At 39.1% G+C, this 20,677-nt stretch overlaps 2 protein-coding genes and 1 non-coding gene across 3 annotated transcripts in view; 2 read left to right on the forward strand and 1 right to left on the reverse strand.

Annotated features, from left to right (window-relative positions):
• The window catches only part of LOC141428434 (uncharacterized), a 314,383-nt gene that overhangs the window by 139,518 nt on the left and 154,188 nt on the right, over positions 1–20,677 (reverse strand). The window lies entirely within an intron of this gene.
• On the forward strand, positions 93–174 carry TRNAS-UGA (transfer RNA serine (anticodon UGA)). Its single transcript has one exon. It is a non-coding gene; the product is annotated as a tRNA-Ser (tRNA).
• The window catches only part of LOC141428431 (uncharacterized), a 58,296-nt gene continuing 56,058 nt past the window's right edge, over positions 18,440–20,677 (forward strand). Inside the window, exon 1 of the mRNA XM_074088427.1 lies at positions 18,440–18,574. The gene's annotated coding sequence lies outside the window, so the exon portion shown is untranslated. The remainder of the gene's footprint in view (positions 18,575–20,677) is intronic.

A 20,677-nucleotide genomic window follows, 5' to 3' on the forward strand; every position in this document is an offset into this window, starting at 1 on the left:
TTTGTTCATAAAACGACACATTACGCGATTTTCACCACAAGCATAAGACATGGAAGTGGAAACTGTACGGTAATTTCGCGCGCACGCCATGAGCTGAGGTGTCCGAGTGGTTAAGGAGTTAGACTTGAAATCTAATGGGTTATACCCGCGCAGGTTCGAATCCTGTCCTCAGCGGGCTTTTTGCATTATTTTTGTACAATGGCTCTATTGTATCTAGGCGTTAAATAAAACCCATGAATAGGGTTTTGCAAAACCATTTTTTGATGAAGTGAATTTTTCCGGAGATATTCCCTCCGAAAGTTCAAAAAATGTACCTACTCTATAATTGTCATGTAGGTATATCGGAATAAAGTACTGTATCATAACTAGTTTATAATATTATTATGGATCAAACTGTAATAAAGGTACATGATGTGGATGTACTTTATAAATAAATAAATAAAAAATGTGTCCCCCCTCTAAATTTTGAACCGCACGTGTAAAAAATATGAAAAAAAATTCTAGGAAAATTGTTATGGTAAAAAATTGATTTCTAATGCAAAGTTCGACGTTCGGGAAACTTCGTGATGTCTTCTCGTTCAAATTCCGCAGTGCCTGAAGACTAGAGTCTTCGACCAGTGTGTGTTGCCAGTGATGACTATGGCGCTGAGACGTGGTCCTTGACTGTTGGCCTCTTAGAGAGGCTCAGAGTCACGCAACGAGCTATGGAGAGATCTAAGTATGCTTGAAGTTTCTTTGCGCGATAGAATCCGGAATACGGAAATTCGTCGAAAAACCAAAGTCACTGACAGCTGGAAAAATATGCAAATTGAAGTGGCAATGGGCAGGTCACATCGCTCGAAGAACAGATAACCGTTGGGGGAGAAAAGTCCTCAAGTGGCGACGACGAACCGAAAGACGAAGCGTTGGCAGACCTCCCACCAGGTGGACTGACGACATCGTGAGAGTTGTGGGAAACCGGTGGATGTAAGTGGCGAGTTGTCATTCATTGTGTCGTTCTATGGGGGAGGCCTTTGTCCAGCAGTGGACGTCTTCCGGCTGATGATGATTATGATGATGATGAATGCAAAGTTAAGTTAAGGCAAGGTCGGGAACTACGGAACCCCACACTGAACGTGGCCCGACATGCTATCCGGTTTTTTTATTTTATACTACCAGCGCTTTCAAGAAAGAAAGTGCGAAAACAAAGACGGCTAGCTATGACATATGCTTGACATATGGCAGTGTTATAGCTACCGATAATTTTATTATATATTTTTTTAGTAATGTTTGCTATTTCCATTGACCCACATTATTATAGCTTTGGTATTTGATGCGTGTGCGAGTTGCGGGGAAATACAGCGGCTGACTGTCGCGCTCTCACACAGATAAATACCTAGACTAATACCTTTAAACAACAAGAATTTTGATTTCATCGAAATCATTGGCCCGTTTCCGAGATTCTGATTATAAATATGATTTCGATGAAATTTGGTATGTGGGGGTTTTCGGGGATGACAAATCGATCTAGCTTGGTGTTATCTTTGGGAAAACGCTTATTATCGAGTTTTAGCTCGAGCTAAGCTCGGTCGCCCAGGTACTTACATTGATAAGGGCTCACCTAAATGAGCGTAACTTTTGAGTCGCGTAATTTACGCTGCATTCGGTTTGATCCAATGCCCTGTTTGTTGCACTCAGTGGCGTGGAATGAGTCGACGGTTTAGTACGAAAGTAAATTGCTCGACTACTTAATTTAATGCAATCTAGGAGAACAAGTAAAGCGGCCACAGTTATACATAATCTGTGAAAATTTCAACTGTCTTACCATCACGGTTCATGAGATACAGCCTGGTGACAGACGGACGGACGGACGGACAGCGAAGTCTCTAGTAATAGGGTTTCCGTTTTTACCCTTTGGGTACGGAACCCTAAAAATTACACTTTTTAGGCAGGCCTGAGTAGATTAAGTCTTCTAAGTTTTTATGTCAAATGTCTAAGTTTAATTAATAACAGTTTTTGATAAAAAGTTCGTGCCAAAGTTAATAAAAGATTTTTTTTACGATGGGCGGACGCGAAGTTAGAATTTGTGGTAGAATAGAGGAAAATGTCGGCAAATCTGAGACTGAGAGCAGACACATAAAAGCTGAGCAATCATCTCTATTTCGAAATACTCGTAATTGACTGTTGAAAAAGAACACTATAATGTAGGAGTTTAAATTAGATTTTTATATGAATTATTAGATCGAGTTACTGGGTTGGACCAGGGAACCCTCAATATTGCATGTAAAGGACAAAGATTGTAAAATAGAGTAAGTAGTAGGTACAGTATAGAGAGCAATCATCTCTATTTTGCCAATTTTGCATTTAAAGAATCAAAATTGTAAAATAGAGTAGTAAAGTTAGTGTAAAACCGGCAAAGTGCGTGTCGGGCCGCCCAGTACGATACGTAAATATGCGGCAAATATTTACAAGTTATGATCGGCTACAACCTACTCGTTAACTCAACGCCCACTTAGGTGACGTGATAGTTTACTATGTATTTATAGTAAATAAACGTACCTACGTCACATTGTTGGACGAAAAAGATCTAAAATTAAATACGATCTGGTACTTAGTTAATGCTAACTTAAAATGTATTGCAATATCGCTTTCTTAGCACTAAAACCAAGGTCTGGTTACTATTCTATTTGTGTTTGTTTATAAAATACACGTCGGTAGGTACATGTATTTATGCAGGCTATCTGCCTGCATTTTAAACGAAGCCTTGACAAAAACGTACAAAATAAAACTGTTAAATTCAATTATTTACACAATTTTGTTAAAACGAAAAACATCGAGACAACCAAAATGACCGACGTGGGTTGTATTTTCGCGAATCAGCGTGCGCCAGCGCGTGTTAAACAGCTGAGTACACTGCATGCACGTGTGCGCGCGCACACACACACGCGCTCTACTGCGCCTGATTATTGCCAGCTTTCAGTTCAATGAAAAGCCTTCTTTTGATGCTTGGGTACATAATGGGACGTAATTGTTTTGTCAGACTGCTATAATGTGTGCTCAGGTTTAAAAAAAACTGCTTCCACCACACACCACAATAAATCACAAACGTTTCATCTCATCATCATCATCAGCCGGAAGACGTCCACTGTTGAACAAATACTACGTATAAGAAAACAAATACCCCCATCCTCCCATTTAACACGCCATATTGATCGACAAGTCGCCCCTTGTATCCACCGGTAGATAGATAGATAGATGGATATAATCTTTATTCTTCAAAACAAAGACATGGCTTAGTAGCTAAAGAGTAATAAAACTAACAATTAAATAAAAACATAAATTAAATAACAATTAAACAGATCAGACACATAAATGAGAAGCCATGTGATGCACTGAAGAACAGGCGCTGGCTCAGCATTGTGCTGCGGTAAGCCGCAGCGCTGGTATTCTGCCAGTACCCATACCGAGTAAGGACTCCGACCAACGTGATAAACTCAGCCCAATCTCGTCATCAAATGAGCCTGGTAGCCTGTAAGTCTCTCGCGATATTGTCTAAAAAAAAACACATTTGAACTTGTTAATAAAGCTAATATTTTATGGTGAAATACCAATTTCAATTAACAAAACGTTTGAAGATTTGAACTTTAATTATTTGTCATTTGGCGTTGTGGGTAAAGATAATTAGTTACTGAAATGTTACGTTAAGTAGTTACACAGACAGTACCGCCGTTAGGGTAGGGCGCGGTGAGGCAAACGCCCAGGACGCCTGAAGCCTACTCGTATATTCTAGAAAAATTCCAAAAGTTGGGGGCGCCGAGGAAATCTCGCCCAGGGCGCTGGAAGTGCTAAAACCGGCACTGTACAAAGATTAACATCGATTGCTAAAACATCTAAGCAAATTACTTAGATATGTCTTTTCTCGATAAAAAAACATAAATGAAAGGACATCGCTACACACATCATAACGGTTTTGTACACTAAAAGGTGTATATTCAATACCTACTCGAAACCATCTCGACTCAATGGCAGTATCTGAGGGCCTACTCCGAAGTTCGAAAATTGAAGTTCGTATCGTACCGTCCCTCTCGCTCTCGTATTAAATGGTATAAGTGTCAGCAGGGCTACTAAGAAACTCGAAACTCGAAGTTCGTGTCGTGCGGTCCCTCTTGCTCTCGTATTAAATAGTATAAGTGTCAGAGGGACTGCACGACACGAACTTCGAGTTTCGAGTTTTGTAGTAGCCCCGCTGAGGGACCGAACGACACGAACTTTGATTTTCGAATTTCGTAGTAGCCTGCTGAAGTCATAAATAGGCGTCGCATTATCCGCTTCCTTCCACCAAATTGGCAATAGAAGAGATGAAACGTCCCGTCACGCTGCGCCACACTCGCGAAGTGCGGGGCACTCGTGTCACGCCACGCCACACGTGTCACGCCACGGCACACGTGTCGCAGATCGATCGGCCCTGCACTTAGGAACCCGATCATGTCCTGATGAAATTGGATTTTGATCTCGAACAAAAAGCTCATATCGAATGTTGGTTCGTAAAAGGTTGCATCGATCCCTCCATTTTTCCACTTCAGTTCCATTATTGCTTTTATCACGTTTGCTTTATAATTTCAGATAATTTTAATCTGTAGAAAAATTGACAGTTTTGCACTGTATTTTAAAATAGCCATTAGGCCAAAAACTCACCTAGGCCTATATACATGTGGGAATGAGGGTGGATTACTGTTTGAATGATTTGATGTAAACGAGCGACCGAATGACTGAAGACTTATTGTGGAGTGAATGAGACGAGCGAGTGAGTGAAAGGGATTTAAGTGGAGTTACGATCGGGTGAGCCTATGCGCAAGTTGTCTTTTCTGTTTTCATTGTTTTTTTTTTCGTATTCATTAGTTTCAATTTTTAATAAACTTTTTCTTACTTCATTTCGAAAAGTTTGTTTCCTTCAAACGATCCCACATACATATCATTGCAGGGCACAGGCCTTCTCTCAGAATGAGAGCGCTTAGGCAGTAGTTCTCACGCGGGCCCTATATCAGAAACTTGACAGACACCATTGAATCTCTTTGCAGGTATGTGTAGGTTTCCTCACAATGTTTTGCTTTATTCAATTCCCATGGGAGTGTTACCCAAGTGTTACCTGAAATCGAGCTAGCTGCACTAAATTTCATTCAAATTGGCCCAGAGCAGTTTGGCGTGGAGTTGTAACAAAACCTAGGTACATCCTACTCAAAAATGTGCGCTCTATTACTTATTCTGTGCTGGCGGATTTATAGTATTAGTATGATAACCTTCCTTTTTTGCCTTTGCTTTCTTTTCCTTTTCCTTTTCTTTAATTTAATTTTTGATATTTTTTTGTGTCTCGAATAAATGTTTTTCATTTCATTTCATTTTTTGGCCGCAATCGCGACCGTGCCACAAAATATTCTGATTTTGATGAAACATATCTAAGAACCATCGCTAGAAAACCTTGTTTAAAATAAAAACCGCATTCAAATCGGTCCACCCGTTTAAGAGCTACGGTGCCACAGGCAGACTCACAGACATACACACATAGCGGTCAAACTTATAACACCACTCTTTTTGCGTCGGGGGTTAAAAACATGGCATAAGTGTGTAGCCCACCCCTGCCCCGGGGTTACAGTACGTACTCGTACCATACCCGCTGAATGCCCCCGGGCACGTCCGTTTTTGCCCGGCGACATAATACTGCTGCCATGCCGGGTCATTATTATTTATTCAAGTCCGACGCAGACTTTGTTTCAAATACGAGTATGTTGATTGTGACAAAGTATTGTTGCATATAATATACTGGTATACCTATGTTTTTCATGTTTGGTTCCAACAATTTATTTTTTCAGGACACTCTTTATTTCCGTGATTGGTCGATCCTGCACGTCTTCTTACGTCACCTCCGGGTTATTTTTTTTTAAATTGGAACGAGGTCAAAAAAGTCAATTGTCTAATGTACTAACTTTTTTAGGCATACGCATAGGTCATCATTATACTCGTAATATCCAGACTAGACTATAAAAATATATAGGCATCGGAGTTTTCATCGCACGGTAAGACGTTATCCCTAACGTCGCGAGCCATGGAGTCGACATAAGCAATAAAATTAAACACGTTTTCATACTCATACTCAATCATTTCTTTAAGTAGTGATTTTAACTTTATAATCATGGTCAAGAATGTTGATGAGTAGGTATATACCTACGAGCAAAAATACTGCATCACTTCCCATACAAAGTTGTATGAGATATCACGATCCTATAATTTTGTCTGAGTATACGAGTCAGCGTAAATAGTTCGTAACACCCAAAGTTCAATCACAAATAAAAATAATAATTAATAATGTAATTTTATTTATAATGTTTTGAATCACATATTGCTTACGATTTTTTTTATTACGATCACTATAAAGGCATTTTAGAATTAAATAAATGAGTGACTATGAGTATGAATAATTTTATTGCTAATGTCGACTCCATGGCTCGCTAACGTCTTACCGTGCGATGAAAAATCCGATGCCTAAATTAATACTTTATATATCCTGCTGATGTGTTAGGCTTACTCACAGAATGAGATGTCAAAGTAAAAATATCTTTATTCAATTTAGGCTATAACAAGAACTTTATGAATGTCAAATATTTTTTTTACCACCAATTCGGAAAAGTCTGTTGAAAAGAGCACGAAAAAAACTCAACGATTTTGGCTGTAGTTCCCACAAGACCCAGTGCACATTGGATACTTCACGCACACCATTCAATTGTTTCGCATGAGTCCACGCTTCCTCACGATGTTTTATTTCACAAAAAGTTCGTAGTAAATTTCAAACGTAATTTCACACATGATTTCAGAGGTACGAGTCCGAGTTCCAAACCCAAATACTCTGCTTCAGAGGCCACAAATCGAATCACTAGGCTACCATAACTTTTTAAGTTAACATTATGTAAGTATGTAGATCATAAAATAAAGATTGCCTTTTTATTTAATGTCTCTGCGACTAATGGCTGACCCGTGCCCGCGGTGATTTGTCTGGCTACTGGGCTATGACCTACCTGGGAATATTTTACACACATTTGAAAGTTGTACTGTTAAAGATAGATGTGAAAAAGCCAGAACTAGACAAAGTTTCGACACTACTGCGTCATAATTCTAAAGTCAATATTTAGTTTCGAATTTTATAATTGTACGAGTATTAAACTTTAACGGGCAAAATACACAAGGTTTCCTCATGAAATAGGTACATTTTATAAAAACTTTTTGTTAAATATTTAATTTTTATTACAAGCTTTTTTGCTAATTGTACTTATTGCTTACAGTAGGTACTCTCATTGTCATCTATCTTACATAATTATACTTATACCAAATTTCAAGTCAATTTGACCACTGGAGGAGGATCAAAATGAATTTGCAGGATTTGACCCAAAACATACAACAAACAGGGCACGTGAAATAAAAAAATGGTTCTCCCTTTTAGTCAAATATGGATTCATAAACTTAATTTTGTTCTACTCGCTGCCCGATTTTCATTACACCGCTAAATTATGCATAGTGTCAAGTGGCTCAACAATCGCGTGTGGTGACTGTACATACACTTTATTCGTCGCGTTGGTTATTGTCATTTATTTTTAATCGACGTCGCATGGTTTTTTTTATGTTTACTGATATTCTCAGTCTGAGTCAATTGGAGCGATTTTTTTTTTTTTTATTTAAAGGAGTAGGGGGGGGGGGGTATTAAAATAGTATTGTCATCGCAACAAAAGTGTGTACCAAATATCAGATCAATCTGTCCATAAGAATGAATTCAATTAGGTAAAATCAGTGAGCTTATATACGATAGTAACATATAATATCATATATTATATCATATAACATCATTGGGTAAAATTATACCAAATGTGACCGAAAAAAATTACAGCAAACCCGTTCCGTTCCGTTTAGTTATTCGTTGTTTTTTTAGTTCCATTCGTTATTTTTTTGGAATACATTATTTAAAGTAATACTCGTATAGGATATATTTACTATTTACTTTAACTCGCAATTGTCCGATTTTTTGTATTGAGATACGGAACCGTGGAAAATAATTCGATGACCTAAAACACCAGAAATGTGCTTGTGTACTATAAAAATAAGTAAATTATTTATTCAATGATTTAAATAAAATAATACTAATAAGAAGAAGACAAAGAAAACTTACCTAAGAAGCCTTAACTAAATATATTATCTAAGATGTTACTATAAAAATAAAAATTATATAAAGAAAACCCCGTCCGAAAGATCTGCCTGTGGCAGAGTTCCCAGTAAATTATGGCTTTTATATTACTCATGTACGCGTAGGAGTATTGTAAACTTATTAACTGTTACTTGTATTATTTAATTACATACAATATGACGCGTCGTAAATCGTTAACTGCTGGCGCCTGGCACTTTCCTCAATAATAAAATAAGTCTGTCTGCGTAAACACAAATGGAAAGAAAGTGCGGAAACACAGCATGGATGTATGAGGTATCAGCATGGGCCGTGCGCGACTGCGCGTACGCAGCCCCCTATTGTTGCGCGGCGCGTCGGACGTCAGCGCGCCGCCGACGCTGCGCCGCCGGTGACGTTGTTGACATAACCATGTAGATTTAATTGCATAAGATAATGATAAATACTTTGACCTAAATCATAACAAGGTGGCATGGAAATTGCTTCTGATTCATGCCATTCTGATTTCATTTTCTTTGTTTAGCAAGCTTGGCGTCTATTCACGTGGACACTATAGGCGTGCCTCAGAAGATTATTGCTAACGTATGGAAACAGAAAACTAGAGCAGAATTACCAAATTAAAAACAAATGAATTTATGGTGATTTCTGTGAAACAAAACAAGTTTATTGCATAAGGAAGTCCTACAAACCTAAATGTCTAAACATCGCATGATTCGCGGTTCTGTTGATCACCAAACAGAACTTTCTTAAAATAATGACGTATGGACCTAGGCAGCTGCAACATCAAAACAACATATGCATATCCTTCAGCTTTGGGTGGTTAGGTAGTCTGTTTTATTAAAAACTAAAAAGTTTCGCAGTCAAGTTCAATAAACTATTATTATTATATATATACATCTCAGCAGGCCACGTCAGCCGTATAGAACACAATAGGTGGGCCAAAATAGCCACAGACTGGATACCACAGATAAAACGGATAAGAACGGACTTCGGCGGCGTGGCAGGCCCAGGCGTCGCTGGCGGGATGACCTGGACGCCTCTCTTCGCAGCTGGTCAGAGGTCGCCCAAGACCAGGTCGAGTGGAGGGCATCGGGGAGGCCTTTGCCGCTGCAACAACAAATTAAAAATTATATTTAATAAAAAATTAAGGGGGTCCCCATACGAGAAACGTAATATATATAAAATATTTTTACAATTTCCAAAGTTAAAATGTTTACCTAAAACCGACACACATTTGACTAAGTAGTTTTTATGATTTGTTGATACGCATTATTTCTTTTTCATTTCATTTTGGTTGTATGTTTGGTAACCATTAGGTATAGAGATGTAGAACGAAAACAAAAAATAAACAGGTACGTAGACCTAGTCCAGGTTTCTCAAACTTATGGCTCCACGTACCCCTGTTATAGTTTCTATACGACAGCGAATCCCTACCTCAACCCAAAGATAGTAATAAAATTGCTGTTGGAGAAACTAAGTTTATTTATATTTGAATTGTCATCATAATATAATGTATAATTATTTATTTCAATAAGTAACAAGTGCATTTGCCCATTGTACGTTTTCTTTGTTCTTGCATGATTACTAGATTTAGTTTTAACTTAATTATTGTAATACTTAGTACCTACTTATTGTTGTTAAAATTATCGGAATATGTTTTGGTGAGAATCGGTAAGGAGGTAGATTTTTTTTCCAGAGTACCTGTAGCATAATATGTTTATGTATGATTCTATCTCTGTTGTTTCTCCAATAAAGTAAAAATAAATAAGTATAGCTTACCTATCATCTTGCCAACGAAATACAAACTGAAACAAACAAGAACAAATAACAAACAATAAGTAACAAATTTGGAGTTGAAATAAAAATACAAAAGACTTCAAAAAGCAATCTTAATCATCTTGCCAGTCTTGCAGCCACCATCCAGTAAACCTTGTCGCGAACCCCCTACCGTCGAATAGCGAACCCTAGGGTTCGCGTACCTCACTTTGAGAAGCCCTATTTAATTTAAAAAAAAAGTGGTCTACTAATTTTTAAACAAGTTTCTATCAAATGAATCTGTCGCTAAAGTGTAACTTTCAAGTTGACAGACACGTCTGATGGCATTATTGTTTTATAACATGCAAACGATTATCAACTTTAGGGTGGTAGACCACATATTTGGCTGATGGTACCTACCTATGGAACCCTCGGTGCGCGGATCCAAGTCCTACTTGGCCGGTTTTTATTATTTGTTATTGTAACGACAATAGAAATAAATAATACTTACTCGTATGTATATATTCCACCTGTCTACCAGTTACGTTCTTGAGATACAGCCCTGTGACACACAGACAGACGGAACATGTAGCGACATTAATAGGGTTCTGTTTGTCAGCCTTATTATTATAGGTGCGGAACTTTAAGAAAACTAGAGTTACATGTTTTACACGTTATGAAGTATCCTCCACCTTTTTCTGCAAATACCTTTATTGATCTATATGAGTTCGCCATCTTTGCCTAATATTTTGTATATCGCCCTAGTGTTTGTCACTCGTTTAGCACCACCCAGGGGACACGTGCAGGGTTGTGGTGGGTTTCTCCTGCGGACGCGAGCAACAATATAAATAATTTATTATTATTGTTCTAAATAAGACAACCCTAATACAATTTTCGTTTATGTAACACGGTCAATTAGAGTTTTAATTTTCACCATCGGATGATAATTTCCAGCAGGTAATGTGTTTTAAAAAATCTGTCTCCTAGTCGTCCTTTCGCACCCGTATGTTGTGGATATATTATTTTCTTTCTTTCTTTCAATCGTCCCCCAAGATCTACATGAGTAACACTATGAATTGAAATAAAAAATACAAAAAGATTTCAAAAAACCAATCTTATTATATGGGATTTTAGGTAATCGCTATGTTCATAATTGTCTTCAGTCTATAGGTACTACCTACATAGGAAGAGTTAAGCATCACAAGCGACAGACCCCGTGTAACCTACATTCTATGCTCAAGTAACGATAACAAACTAACCACTGAGTCAACGATGAAGCGTTTAGTAATTTGACCCTGTAATAGAATAGGCAATCTTGGCTATTATAAGTACGTTTAGCTGAGGCGTGCGGTCCTGCCGCTAGTCAGCCGATGCTGCGTCAGGTCTCGTAACACCTGACGGGTCGATGACTCGCACCTGACGACTGGTAACTAGAACAAGTTGCTGTGTCTACCATTTTGCTTATTTCTGAGTTTGCTAATATTACTTTTGAAGTAGAAAATAGAAATAGAAATAGAAACGTTTATTCGCTAATTCGCAAATTACATATTATAAGTACACAAAATAAAACAAGTATAAAATAAATATTAATGACAGTATTTGCGAAATCGCGAAACGGTCTCAGCTCAGCATAGTGTTGGCCGTAGAGGCCAACGCTGGTCTTCCGCTGAGACCGCTTGGCGACTTCACGGAAGGCGACATAAATTAAAAAAAAAAAGAAAAGTAAATCTAAAAAGAAACAAATAGAAAGTAATATAATTTTGCTTATATCTAGTTATGTCAGCTTGTGAGAAAATATGATTGGTTTTTTGGAGTCTTTTTGTATTTTTTATTTCAACTCCAAATTTGTTACTTTTACGGGTATCCCGTGAAACCATATCGAAAATACAAACTGAGACATGGATGCACAGAAAAACCAGAAAAAGAGACCAGCGCTGGTAATCGAACCCAGGTCCTCAGCAATCCGTGCTGCATGCTATAACCCCTACACCACCGCTGGACAGGAATCTAGACACGAATTTTTCCTATCCATACATATCTCAGGTTGCTTATTTTTACTACGCTACTAATGCAGGAGCTCATCGAGAGACGTCACACTCTTCTCTCTTCTTCTTCGCTGGTCTCTTTTTTTGGTTTTTCTGTGCATCCATGTCTCAGTTTGTATTTTCGATGTGAGAAAATATATTTCGTACTGTTTAACAGTAACATCAACGGCCAAAAAAGTTGACTCTAAATATCTCTTGAAAATCCTGGCAATGGGGTTCTTTTAGGTACAGTCACCAGCATTAATATCTGCCACAGCGGAGTGTGCAAAAATATCTGACACGTCCTTCCGGCCCTAGAAATAGAGTCGTATCAGATATTTATGCACGCTTATTGTGTCAGATATTGGTGCTGGTGACTGTACTATATAAAGCGGAATCGACCTCAATCTCGTTAAGAGAAAAACTTGTGTCCATTGTACATTTTCGGGCAAAGTTTTCTGTTGAAAACGGAACTAGGAGTAAATTGAGTTAATCAGAGCAACGGACCACTAATTGATTAAGTTATTTAGAGTAACTAAGTACAACACACCGTGGGCTTTATGCAGGTGCCCCGTGGTACACCGAGCGTGAGCGCCTCGACCGAAATAAACGTGAATTTCCTTTCATGTCCACTGGATTTTTTAAACTTCGTGTTTTTGTAAGCTTACCGCATTAGAGCTATGAAATGCACATGCTACCTCTATAAAATAATATACGTAGGTGTCCACAATGTTTATGCGCTTATACAGGGTGTCACATTCATATCGGTCAGTATGGGAAAGTCTAAAACTATAAGACATACGAAGATCTGTTCTTAGGAACCGTCATAGATTTGAAGAAAAACTGCATTCATACATTTAAAAAAAAACTTTTTCTCAGTTCAGGAATCGAACCCGGTCGTTTTGAAAAATAAAACATACGTTATTTCTATTTCGATATCGGTAGTGAAGGCACAGTATGAAGGTCATAAGCAAGAAATATTACTATGAAACAGGATATCTAGAATGAATAAAATGCATTGTATTTCATATTCTTAAATAATGTAGGTAAGTTTTATTTTAAGCCGTGGTGGCCTAGTGGTTTGACCTATCGCCTCTCAAGCAGAGGGTCGTGGGTTCAAACCCCGGCTCGTACCTCTGAGTTTTTCGAAATTCATGTGCGGAATTACATTTGAGCTATGCGGTGAAGGAAAACATCGTGAGGAAACCTGCACAAACCTGCGAAGCAATTCAATGGTGTGTGTGAAGTTCCCAATCCGCACTGGGCCCGCGTGGGAACTATGGCCCAAGCCCTCTTGTTCTGAGAGGAGGCCTGTGCCCAGCAGTGGGACGTATATAGGCTGGGATGATGATGATGGATGATGAAGTTTTATTTTAAAAACATTCGGGTTCGATTCCCGAGCTGAGTACTAGTTTTTGAAAATGTATGGTTGCAGTTTTTCTTGTTATTAAAATCAATGACATGGTTCCTAAGAACGGATCTTCATAATGTATTATAGTTTCAGACTTTCCTATACGGACCGATATGAATGTTACACCCTGTATATTCATCATCATCATCGGCATCAGCCGCAGGACGTCCACTGTTGGACATAAGCCTCCCCCATAGACCTCCAGTTGCTTCGGTTGGCAGCGGCTTGTATCCACTGTGAACCCGCGGCTTTCTCCGTCCGTCCATCTCGTTGGTGGACGTCCTACGCTGCGCTTGCCTATCCGCGGTCTCCATTTGAGAAAATTTGTTTGCCGTGCTATATGGCTTACCCATTGCCACTTTAATGAGCTAATTCGTTCGGCTATGTTGGTGACCCTCATTCTTGTCTAGGAAAAATATGGTTCGTTTGGTCACAAGAAGGATAGAATTAATTCACAATGTTTTATTGAAGGTTAATTACACAAATAGAAAACGGAAAATTAAATTATCTCCTGTACATTGCGGAAAAGATAAACAATGTGTTTTGTTTCCTTGTCGATTTGCGTTTTTGTGACGGTAGTAAGAGTTAATCCGTGACAATGGTCGTAACGCGCGTGAAAGCAGCGTGACGGCGGCGAGCTGGGCCTGCGCGTGACGCCGCGCCCGCGCAGCCACAATGCCAGCGACACGCCTCTCCAGCTGTTTGCTTGCGGCTGCGCCCGATGCATTGTTGTTTTCTTGTGACAATGAGCCGTGTTATTAGTCAGTTGAAGGAATCTCGTGAGCTGAATGCGAAAAAGAAAAGTATAAAAAAATTAAATACAAGGTTTTGTAGATTTTAGCCTCCACAGCGTTTGTAATTAGGAAGTTACTTAATAAGCAATCTTACGAAGTAAAAGTAATCAAACTATTCTTTTGCATATTGTAAATACTGTCAGCCTAATATATATATAAGGTTTATTACCCTAAAGTTGATTATCTTTTGCATGACATACAACAATAATATCGATAAATACTTAAGACGCATAAAATAGTATGGTGTCTTCTTTTTGCCTTCCACATAGTAGTGCTATAGTTCTGAGTTCATAATTGAGTATAGAGCGCTACTGCCCAACCACAGTTCTTTAATGAACTACGATACCCACAGGAAGAAATGACACGGCAACGGGGCAACACAATTTCAATTTACTCTTGAATATAGTTTTGTATTTAGAATGCATTTCTGATACCTGGAAACGATAAATCAATGAAAACTGTTAAGTCATTAAGGTGTTGGGTATTACGTGTTGCATCAATTGATTCCAGCGATCGTGGAGTAAACAAGCAGTATAATGTCAACAACGGCGAGGCCGACGGCGCCGCCGGAGCGTGGCGGGTGCGCGGGCGCGGCCCTGGCGGCTGACTAACCCAGCTAACGGAACATTTGGCAGACGGAGTGTGCTGTTGCTTCTAGGAAAACTAATTAGCAGATGAAGAGATGGCAGCTTCGGGTAACAACTCCTTTGGCGCATCGTTGGTGTAGCTAAAAGTGGGTCACATGGGTTCCTTGGTGAGAGCAGAGTGAGGGTGTCTTATGTCCTTCCCAGGGTCTCAAAATATATCCATCCTATAATAAGTCGGTTCAGCAGTTTAAGCATGAAGAAGTTACAGACAGACAGAGTTACTTCCGCATTTATAATATTAGTGAGGATTACTAACAATGAATTTTCCCAAGAAATTTTGTTCACGTGATTTTTAGTTTAGCGAGATCGTTATTAGCGTCATTAAACAATAAGAACTTTTATGTTAACTACGCTGTCAAGTCGTAAAATAAAATTTTGAAAAAAGAAAAAAAGATTTCCACCCCTACGCGTGAAGTGGGGATAATTTTATCAACTATTTTTTATTTACGATCCCCGTTTTCAAAATATAGTTTTTAAGTGCTATTTTTTTTAAAGGTATGTGTCTCCCAGCTTAAAAAATCAGAAGAAAACCATCTAATGATAGTATATATTTAAAATTAATTTTAAAGCAAAATTATTACAGACTAATAAGATAACAACAACTAATAATAATAGGCAAGTTAACCAGTAATAGTCAATCAAAACTGAATGTACTTTGTACATGCACTTCGCCAGTTTTTATTTCTTATAATTACGAAGTAAGTAATTATGACAAAACTAATTATAAAGACGCACTATGGCAACGCTTTGCGAAGTCACCTTCAAACTGGGAAGTTAGGAAAATTTGAAAATTAATGAGCACTTAACACCCATTAGCCATTGGACGCAAATAACTATCGGTGTCCAGCTATTACTGCAAATTGATGTGCTGGGCGTCCGGTAAAAAACAATATTCTTAATGGATTACTGACAATCGTATCTACTTACTAGGTAGACTGGTTCTTGGAAGACCGCATCCGACGGTTACCGGTTAAGTGTCGTGTAATGAGAGGCGCAATTAGAAGGGACGTCAGTGCGGTGCGTGACCGAGCGAGGGTTAGGCATTTATTTTCGGGGTTGAGTCGCCGCAAAGGCCAAGGCCCTTGCTTTTGTTTACTATTTACTGATTTTACAGGAATGGAGAGCGTGTAAGTAGCCGGGAAAAATCCGTTAATGGACGACTGTGAAGGGCGGACCCAAACAGTGCCGGACTCTCACTGGGTAAAAAACTCAGCTGCATGTCCCCAACTCCCTAGAGCTTGCAACGGGGAGGGGAGGGTTGAAGGTGCTTCTTATCTACCGTTAGAGTCTTGCTTAAGCCATTTACTGGAAAGCCGGGAGAGGAGCATGGCATTCTCGCGCTAGGCTCTGCGGTGTGCTTGAGTCGGTCTCTTTTGTTGATCCCCACCGGTTTCTTCTTTGACCGACTCTTTCGAGGATTAGTACTTAGCAGCTTTTGCCCCATTACCATAAATAGCATATCTTAGGTGACCGAGAGGAAGACGCACTGTTGGAACGCCTCTTTCTTCCTCTTTGGATCAATGAAGTCCTGAAATTGTGCAGCCTACAGGTATCTAAATGGCACCCAAACGAACAAAATAGAGACAAATGGTGGAAACTGGTGTCAAAGGTTCGGGCCACTGAGTCAGCACAGTAAGTAATATTCTATTAGCGGAGTGCATTCTTCAGGAGCTACCTGGAATGCGCTAGCTTATCGCTAATAATGGTAATGATGTCTGCAACGTCAGGAAATATGAACATTCTCGATAACTACGGAGCTACGGAGTATTTACGTAGCTATAGTTGAGACCTCCTCCCAGAATTTATAAGAGAGCTGGGCTGTGTAGTTATCACGTAACCTCAGCGTGGATTGACTTGACATACGTTGGATTGCTTCGCTTGCTTTTTAAGTTTATGCGAAGAAGCAATGTACAGGCGATGTCAGTTGTGTTTTAGCATGGCGTACATTGATAGCAGTATTTAATTTGTATGAAAAAGGGAAAATCTAACGACTCCATTATTTTTAAAACTCGCTGAACTAATGTTGTTCAGTTTCACGAATACGATCTATGTTTTAACTTTTTGCTCGTATTACAGGCCACACCCGGTAATAGATTTACAAACATTGTATACCTAATATTCATGGGGAAGATCATAGTGTACCTACGTATGTTTTACTAAAAGTTTGAAGTATTTTGAAGTAAAGAAAAGAAAGAAATTTATTAAATTATTAAAATAAAAGAAAAAAAAATGACATTATAAAACATAAAAATATAAAGGTAAAAATACGTATCACAGTCACAAAATGGTGCCAAATCAAGCACTATGCCACCCTTGTGGACAGCGCAGGTTTTCCTTTGGGACCATCAGGATTGCATAAATGTAACGTTGAGTAAAACAATGAACAGTGAAACCGACACATACCAAGTATTTTTAAAGTACCTACAAATAAACACGAACATTGCACTTTAGGGTAGGAACCAAAAAAGTAAAAAAAAGAGAAGAAAAAGAAGAATTTTATGTAAATTTCGAAGGCTGATTTGATAGTAGATGTTACATAACCTAGTTAAATTCGCGTAAATATATTATTATTTGCAACATATTATGGACATAGAGATGGTGTATATTATACGATTACTTTTTATGACGCGAGTTTTATGGCAAACATCAAAAACAAGCAACACCAATAAACAGCAGTGTTCGATAAAAAAGGCAAAGATCTCAGTTTACTTATTTGATTTTGAGATTTTGGTTATCATAGGCGTCTGAAGAATGTTAAAAGTGATTATATAATTACTGAATCTTCCTAAAAACAGATTTTTTTAAAGAACATAATATACCTAATAAAAGTAAATATATCCTTACTTAATATTATAATGCGTAAGTAATTTTGTCCGTCTGCCTGTCTGTTACCGCTTCAGGTTTAAACCGCTGAACCAATTTAGGTGAATGGATATGGAGATGGTTTGAGATCCTGAGAAATACAGAGGATAGTCGTTATCCCGGAAATTGTCTTGTTCCATCGGAATAGCGATATACAAATTCTTCGCAGATGGAGTGGAACAGCTAGTAAATATAACAGGGGACCAAAGGGCTAGCAGCTAACTCTCTACCGGCCACCAGCCTGTTATCAGCCTGTTGGATCCCATGCCAGGCCTTTAAACTTTTTTGTATTTACTATGATGTTAGTTATAGCTTTTAGTTAGAAAATCCCAGTGATTTTTTTGAATATTACTAGTTGGGAGGTTTATTGCTAGTGTAGAGAGCGTTGCTTAAACGAAATCTAAGTAGGTACCTATTTAACAATTTTTTAAGAAAAGGTTTGTTTTGGGTTGACGTGGTGCAGTTGGTAGCACGCTCGGCGCTGACAGCCAAGAAATGCGAGTTTCCATCCCGCGAAGCGTCTCCAAAAACTTAACGTTTGAAAAATACTTGAAGCGTTCGAGAAAATGACTCTAAAATAGAATTAGGCGCCCACATCAATCTGATAGTTTGCTGAGCGAGCACAAAATTGAGGTAGAGCCGTCAGCTCAGCAGCTTTCAGCGCCCCGTGGCTCGTCCTCGCGAAAGTGGCAGCGCGGAGCCGCGGCGGGCGCGCGGCCGCAGCCGCCCCGCGCCGCGCCACTCGCGTCCAGTGCCCCGCCGCGACCGCACGCCATGGCGACCGCGCGCTAACACCGTTACTCTACATCGTGTCTGTGCTGTGAATTCTCTCCGATATCAACAACACTCCAGTGCGACGTGAAACCTTTGGAAACTAAACGGTGAGTCCAAACATCCACCGGCTGCAACCATTCTACATTTTCCCGGAGTTTTCCCGGCGGATGCCTCAACTATCGGGACGTTGGCACGATTCCGTTGTTACTACATTGGCGTTTATTGAATGCATTTATTAATTGATCGGAGCATCGACGTGATTTTTAATCGTCTTTTTTTTCAAATAAATATTTAATAGTCGTTTACTTTAGGCAACGTATTTTTAACTAAACAAACACCCAGATTTGCAATGTAATTAAGTAATTTGCATGAAAGACTGTAGAGCCAATTAAAAACGCGTTTCCAAATAATTGGATATGTTTTACAAGGATCCGTATCGTTGCGTCGTCTGCTATTAATTGCGTTCTTTCGATTCCATATTTTTAAACACATGTTAGCAAAGCCGCGTTCGTATGTTTGCAAATATGATAGGTGTAGGAGGAAGGTGCGGGTATTTATTGTTATAGAGGATAGGATGGTACGTGAGCGGCGTACGGCCGGTGCCGGCGGCCGGGACGAGGCCGGCCCGGCCTGACGGCCGCTCATAAAACTGACCCTTACACCTTCTGAATAACTGTTGGATGAGTGCACGCTAATTAGGACTTATCACAAACCAGCCGAACTAAATGACGCACGAGTGCAGCGCTTGCGTGGTCACATATTGCCAACCTAGCTCTTCACGTTTCAAAGATTAGCTATACAAATTCCTATCAAATTTTTACATAAGCCGAGGGCATAAGTTTTACATAAAGTCTTATATCATCTATACCTATAAAAGCGTAACGTAACCGACTAACTGATAGCCAACACACGGCATATACTACTAGAGGAAGAAACTGTATTTGGCACACATTCCTTGAGGATCATAAAGGGACACTAAAGAGAAGAATTTTTAGAAATTCCCATGCGACACAGAATTAGCTTAAGAAGATAAGAATACTTCTCTTCGACAAAAGCTAAGCCGCGGGAACAAACCAGTCAATGAATATGCGTTATGGTTCGGGTGCAGACCCCCCGGATAATTAGTAATTTGGCAGGCGAGGGTGCGCGGGCGCGTCAAGCATCTCACGTCGATCGCGGCCGTCCTCCTCCTGCTACGAGAATTTTAATTAATGACGCAACGACCTCTCTTTCAGTTTTTTCGCATAATACCGAAAAACAATGCAATAACTCGTTGTATCATCGTCGCAAAAAATGGATGAGTCACGTCAAGCCAGTTTTCCTTGGCTTGGTGGCAGCGAGATTTAACTCATTGGCTGATTAAAAAAAGATCTATTTATTCGTTTATTCAAATGTGTCATATTATAGGTCACTACTGTTGATATTAAAGGGCTTATTACACTTGACTAAATTTAGGATCCTAAATGATTTAGAATCCTAATTTAGGAAAGTGTAATCGCGTTTAGTCAAGTACTTTTTAGGATCCTTACTTGACTAAACGCGATTACACTTACACTAGGTTACTAGGTTAGCTGGAAGAGATCCCTTTTTAGGGATAAGCTCGCCTTTGTTCTCCTCTCTGTGTATTTTTATTTTTATGTGCAATAAAGAGTTTACATACATACACTTTCCTAAATTAAGATTCTAAATTATTTAGGATCCTAAATTTAGTCAGTGTAATAAGGCGTTAAGACCGGTGTGTACGTGCCTGTCTTGCTACTGTCTTAGAAGCAATTTTTTTCATTGGCAATCATTAGGTACAGTCAAGTGTAAAAATATGAACATATTCAAAGTTTCAAAAATAAGTACCACAGACTCTTATTCCGACGCAATAAGGCTGTAGTAACATATTTTTGAGTGGTTCGAATAGATACTTATTTTTGCACTTGACTGTACACAAACACATGAATCCAGAGATTTTAAGAGTTTTTCTTCAAACAATTGAGTTGCGTACCAGAGTGCAACATTTTCACGATTAAGTAATTTAACACAATGTAGTTTTAGAATTAAATTGTTTTATGGGGCCACTGTGGATAAGCGTAATTGCCCCGCCGGATAAAGGTGACACCTGCCCCTGGAGATGTGCTGTTACCCCCCTAGAGGTGTATATGTAGGTCACATTGCCCAGGGTCTGCAGAGACAGATAGAGCAGGACGATGTACATCTTTTCT

The sequence above is a fragment of the Choristoneura fumiferana genome, chromosome 5, assembly GCF_025370935.1.
Source record: "Choristoneura fumiferana chromosome 5, NRCan_CFum_1, whole genome shotgun sequence".
In the NCBI taxonomy this organism is placed as follows: Eukaryota; Metazoa; Arthropoda; class Insecta; order Lepidoptera; family Tortricidae; genus Choristoneura; species Choristoneura fumiferana.